Raw genomic sequence first — 6,739 nt, forward strand, 5'->3', positions numbered from 1 at the left:
TTTGGAGATTAATCCTTTATCAGTTGCTTCATTTGCTATTATTTTCTCCCATTCTGAAGGCTGTCTTTTCACCTTGCTTAGAGTTTCCTTTGCTGTGCAGAAGCTTTTGATTTTAATTAGGTCCCATTTGTTTATTTTTGCTTTTATTCCCAATATTCTGGGAGGTGGGTCTTGGAGGATCCTGCTGTGATTTATGTCGGAGAGGGTTTTGCCTACGTTCTCCTCCTACCCAGGCAGGTGAATTGTTTTAAAGGAGGGAAAGAGGTTGTGTCTCGTGACACCGTGGCACAGCAGCTTCTTGGGTGTACCCACGCAGGTGAATTGTTTTTAAGGAGGGAAAGAGGTTGTGTGTCGTGACAACGTGGCACAGCAGCTTCTTAAGTGTACCCACGCAGGTGAATTGTTTTTAAGGAGGGAAAGAGGTTGTGTGTCGTGACACCGTGGCACAGCAGCTTCTTAAGTGTACCCACGCAGGTGAATTGTTTTAAAGGAGGGAAAGTGGTTGTGTGTCATGACACCGTGGCACAGCAGCTTCTTAAGTCTACCCAGGCAGGTGAATTTTTTTTAAGGAGGGAAAGAGGTTGTGTGTCAAGAGGTTGTGTGTCATGACAGCAGCACAGCAGCTTCTTAAGTCTACCCACGCAGGTGAATTGTTTTAAAGGAAGGAAAGAGGTTGTGTCTCGTGACACCGTGGCACAGCAGCTTCTTAAGTCTACCCAGGCAGGTGAGATGTTTTAAAGGAGGGAAAGAGGTTGTGTCTCGAGACACCGTGGCACAGCAGCTTCTTAAGTCTACCCAGGCAGGTGAATTGTTTTAAAGGAGGGAAAGAGGTTGTGTGCCATGACACCGTGGCACAGCAGCTTCTTAAGTCTACCCACGCAGGTGAATTGTTTTAAAGGAGGGAAAGAGGTTGTGTGTCAAGAGGTTGTGTGTCATGACAGCGGCACAGCAGCTTCTTAAGTCTACCCACGCCGGTGAATTGTTTTAAAGGAGGGAAAGAGGTTGTGTCTCGTGACACCGTGGCACAGCAGCTTCTTAAGTCTACCCAGGCAGGTGAATTGTTTTAAAGGAGGGAAAGAGGTTGTGTGCCATGACACCGTGGCACAGCAGCTTCTTAAGTCTACCCACGCAGGTGAATTGTTTTAAAGGAGGGAAAGAGGTTGTGTGTCAAGAGGTTGTGTGTCATGACAGCGGCACAGCAGCTTCTTAAGTCTACCCACGCCGGTGAATTGTTTTAAAGGAGGGAAAGAGGTTGTGTCTCGTGACACCGTGGCACAGCAGCTTCTTAAGTCTACCCAGGCAGGTGAATTGTTTTAAAGGAGGGAAAGAGGTTGTGTGTCGTGACACCGTGGCACAGCAGCTTCTTAAGTGTACCCACGCAGGTGAATTGTTTTAAAGGAGGGAAAGAGGTTGTGTGTCATGACAGCGGCACAGCAGCTTCTTAAGTCTACCCACGCAGGTGAACTGTTTTAAAGGAGGGAAAGAGGTTGTGTCTCGTGACACCGTGGCACAGCAGCTTCTTAAGTCTACCCAGGCAGGTGAATTGTTTTAAAGGAGGGAAAGTGGTTGTGTGTCGTGACACCGTGGTGGCACAGCAGCTTCTTAAGTCTACCCACGCATCTCGTGACACCGTGGCACAGCAGCTTCTTAAGTCTACCCAGGCAGGTGAATTGTTTTAAAGGAGGGAAAGAGGTTGTGTCTCGTGACACCGTGGCACAGCAGCTTCTTAAGTGTACCCACGCAGGTGAATTGTTTTAAAGGAGGGAAGGAGGTTGTGTCTCGTGACACCGTGGCACAGCAGCTTCTTAAGTCTACCCACGCAGGTGAATTGTTTTAAAGGAGGGAAAGTGGTTGTGTGTCATGACACCGTGGCAGAGCAGCTTCTTAAGTCTACCCACGCAGGTGAATTGTTTTTAAGGAGGGAAAGAGGTTGTGTGTCGTGACACCGTGGCACAGCAGCTTCTTAAGTGTACCCACGCAGGTGAATTGTTTTAAAGGAGGGAAAGTGGTTGTGTGTCATGACACCGTGGCACAGCAGCTTCTTAAGTCTACCCAGGCAGGTGAGTTGTTTTAAAGGAGGGAAAGAGGTTGTGTCTCGAGACACCGTGGCACAGCAGCTTCTTAAGTCTACCCAGGCAGGTGAATTGTTTTAAAGGAGGGAAAGAGGTTGTGTCTCGTGACACCGTGGCACAGCAGCTTCTTAAGTGTACCCACGCAGGTGAATTGTTTTAAAGGAGGGAAAGAGGTTGTGTGTCATGACAGCGGCACAGCAGCTTCTTAAGTCTACCCACGCAGGTGAATTGTTTTAAAGGAGGGAAGGAGGTTGTGTCTCGTGACACCGTGGCACAGCAGCTTCTTAAGTCTACCCACGCAGGTGAATTGTTTTAAAGGAGGGAAAGAGGTTGTGTCTCGTGACACCGTGGCACAGCAGCTTCTTAAGTCTACCCAGGCAGGTGAGTTGTTTTAAAGGAGGGAAAGAGGTTGTGTCTCATGACACCGTGGCACAGCAGCTTCTTAAGTCTACCCAGGCAGGTGAATTGTTTTAAAGAAAAAAGGAAGCCAGCTTTCCAAAACGACATTTCCAATCCAAACCAAAAAGCCGAAGTGGCTACCCTTCCCCCACCGCCACGCCCTCCCTGTTGACCTCTGGCGCAAGGGGCCCCTCCCACACAGCCTCCTTCCACAGCCCCAGGGCATTCAAGTGTTTGCCGGCCCCCGGCCGTCCTGCTCCATCCGCGGTCCCCCCGCCCCCTCTTCCGCAGGACCCTCTAAGAAAGAGACCGGCCGGCAGGTGGCGCCCGACACCCAGCACGCTGTCCAGAGAGCCGGCCGCAGCGTAGGAGTTTCGGGGGCGACGCGTTCGTTGCCAGATGTGGCTCCTCTCTTAGGGCGCCGTTTCTCCGCTAAGTCACGACGGGGACAGGACAACGTCCCTGGGCGAGGTACGACGGACGTACAACCGGGAGGGGAAGGGAAGGATGCTTCGCACCCTACCTGGGGGGCAGCGGAATGCACACCCATCCGAGGGGGACCGCAGGCCAACGTCAGGCGGCGCGAGCACCCGCCCCGAAGAAAGAACTCGCCATCATCCCCGTCCCTGTCACCACTCTTTGGGCGTGCCAGGAGAAACCCTTCGGGTGACCCCCGACGACGGCTGTCAGCAAAAGCAACCTTCAACAATGGCACGAATAAACGGGGCCTCAGTGTTGGAAACACACTCGTATCGTGGCGACGCAACGAAAATCAGAAGCACGCACTCGTCTCACACACACACACACACACACACACACACACATAACCGCTAGAAACAAACTCGACGAAAATCAGAAGCACGCACTCGTCTCACACACACACACACACACACACACACACACAACCGCTAGAAACAAACTCGACGAAAATCAGAAGCACGCACTCGTCTCACACACACACACACACACACACACACACACACACATAACCGCTAGAAACAAACTCGACACATCTGAAAAAGAAAAGGCAAACGTCAAAGAGCGGGTGGATCTGGTGGGTCGGCCCGCGGAGGCGAACAGGAACACAGAAGTCAAACCGATACAAGAACCCACTGGGAGGACAAGTGGGGCGGGGCCGGCTCGGCGGGGCCTGCTGGTCTACCCACGCAGGTGAATTGTTTTTAAGGAGGGAAAGGGGTTGTGTGTCGTGACACCGTGGCACAGCAGCTTCTTAAGTGTACCCACGCAGGTGAATTGTTTTAAAGGAGGGAAAGTGGTTGTGTGTCATGACACCGTGGCACAGCAGCTTCTTAAGTCTACCCAGGCAGGTGAGTTGTTTTAAAGGAGGGAAAGAGGTTGTGTCTCGAGACACCGTGGCACAGCAGCTTCTTAAGTCTACCCAGGCAGGTGAATTGTTTTAAAGGAGGGAAAGAGGTTGTGTCTCGTGACACCGTGGCACAGCAGCTTCTTAAGTGTACCCACGCAGGTGAATTGTTTTAAAGGAGGGAAAGAGGTTGTGTGTCATGACAGCGGCACAGCAGCTTCTTAAGTCTACCCACGCAGGTGAATTGTTTTAAAGGAGGGAAGGAGGTTGTGTCTCGTGACACCGTGGCACAGCAGCTTCTTAAGTCTACCCACGCAGGTGAATTGTTTTAAAGGAGGGAAAGAGGTTGTGTCTCGTGACACCGTGGCACAGCAGCTTCTTAAGTCTACCCAGGCAGGTGAGTTGTTTTAAAGGAGGGAAAGAGGTTGTGTCTCATGACACCGTGGCACAGCAGCTTCTTAAATCTACCCAGGCAGGTGAATTGTTTTAAAGAAAAAAGGAAGCCAGCTTTCCAAAACGACATTTCCAATCCAAACCAAAAAGCCGAAGTGGCTACCCATCCCCCACCGCCACGCCCTCCCTGTTGACCTCTGGCGCAAGGGGCCCCTCCCACACAGCCTCCTTCCACAGCCCCAGGGCATTCAAGTGTTTGCCGGCCCCCGGCCGTCCTGCTCCATCCGCGGTCCCCCCGCCCCCTCTTCCGCAGGACCCTCTAAGAAAGAGACCGGCCGGCAGGTGGCGCCCGACACCCAGCACGCTGTCCAGAGAGCCGGCCGCAGCGTAGGAGTTTCGGGGGCGACGCGTTCGTTGCCAGATGTGGCTCCTCTCTTAGGGCGCCGTTTCTCCGCTAAGTCACGACGGGGACAGGACAACGTCCCTGGGCGAGGTAAGACGGACGTACAACCGGGAGGGGAAGGGAAGGATGCTTCGCACCCTACCTGGGGGGCAGCGGAATGCACACCCATCCGAGGGGGACCGCAGGCCAACGTCAGGCGGCGCGAGCACCCGCCCCGAAGAAAGAACTCGCCATCATCCCCGTCCCTGTCACCACTCTTTGGGCGTGCCAGGAGAAACCCTTCGGGTGACCCCCGACGACGGCTGTCAGCAAAAGCAACCTTCAACAATGGCACGAATAAACGGGGCCTCAGTGTTGGAAACACACTCGTATCGTGGCGACGCAACGAAAATCAGAAGCACGCACTCGTCTCACACACACACACACACACACACATAACCGCTAGAAACAAACTCGACGAAAATCAGAAGCACGCACTCGTCTCACACACACACACACACATAACCGCTAGAAACAAACTCGACGAAAATCAGAAACACGCACTCGTCTCACACACACACACACACACACACACACACACACACACACACACAACCGCTAGAAACAAACTCGACGAAAATCAGAAGCACGCACTCGTCTCACACACACACACACACACATAACCGCTAGAAACAAACTCGACACATCTGAAAAAGAAAAGGCAAACGTCAAAGAGCGGGTGGATCTGGTGGGTCGGCCCGCGGAGGCGAACAGGAACACAGAAGTCAAACCGATACAAGAACCCACTGGGAGGCCAAGTGGGGCGGGGCCGGCTCGGCGGGGCCTGCTGGTCTACCCACGCAGGTGAATTGTTTTTAAGGAGGGAAAGGGGTTGTGTGTCGTGACACCGTGGCACAGCAGCTTCTTAAGTGTACCCACGCAGGTGAATTGTTTTAAAGGAGGGAAAGTGGTTGTGTGTCATGACACCGTGGCACAGCAGCTTCTTAAGTCTACCCAGGCAGGTGAATTGTTTTAAAGGAGGGAAAGAGGTTGTGTGTCAAGAGGTTGTGTGTCATGACAGCGGCACAGCAGCTTCTTAAGTCTACCCACGCAGGTGAATTGTTTTAAAGGAGGGAAAGAGGTTGTGTCTCGAGACACCGTGGCACAGCAGCTTCTTAAGTCTACCCACGCAGGTGAATTGTTTTAAAGGAGGGAAAGAGGTTGTGTCTCGAGACACCGTGGCACAGCAGCTTCTTAAGTCTACCCACGCAGGTGAATTGTTTTAAAGGAGGGAAAGAGGTTGTGTGTCAAGAGGTTGTGTGTTATGACAGCGGCACAGCAGCTTCTTAAGTCTACCCACGCATCTCGTGACACCGTGGCACAGCAGCTTCTTAAGTCTACCCAGGCAGGTGAATTGTTTTAAAGGAGGGAAAGAGGTTGTGTCTCGTGACACCGTGGCACAGCAGCTTAAGTCTACCCAGGCAGGTGAGTTGTTATAAAGGAGGGAAAGAGGTTGTGTCTCGAGACACCGTGGCACAGCAGCTTCTTAAGTCTACCCAGGCAGGTGAATTGTTTTAAAGAAAAAAGGAAGCCAGCTTTCCAAAACGACATTTCCAATCCAAACCAAAAAGCCGAAGTGGCTACCCATCCCCCACCGCCACGCCCTCCCTGTTGACCTCTGGCGCAAGGGGCCCCTCCCACACAGCCTCCTTCCACAGCCCCAGGGCATTCAAGTGTTTGCCGGCCCCCGGCCGTCCTGCTCCATCCGCGGTCCCCCCGCCCCCTCTTCCGCAGGACCCTCTAAGAAAGAGACCGGCCGGCAGGTGGCGCCCGACACCCAGCACGCTGTCCAGAGAGCCGGCCGCAGCGTAGGAGTTTCGGGGGCGACGCGTTCGTTGCCAGATGTGGCTCCTCTCTTAGGGCGCCGTTTCTCCGCTAAGTCACGACGGGGACAGGACAACGTCCCTGGGCGAGGTACGACGGACGTACAACCGGGAGGGGAAGGGAAGGATGCTTCGCACCCTACCTGGGGGGCAGCGGAATGCACACCCATCCGAGGGGGACCGCAGGCCAACATCAGGCGGCGCGAGCACCCGCCCCGAAGAAAGAACTCGCCATCATCCCCGTCCCTGTCACCACTCTTTGGGCGTGCCAGGAGAAACCCTTCGG

This window comes from Moschus berezovskii, chromosome 24, assembly GCF_049115385.1.
Source record: "Moschus berezovskii isolate FMDL1 chromosome 24, NW_MosBer_1.0, whole genome shotgun sequence".
Classification (NCBI taxonomy): domain Eukaryota; kingdom Metazoa; phylum Chordata; class Mammalia; order Artiodactyla; family Moschidae; genus Moschus; species Moschus berezovskii.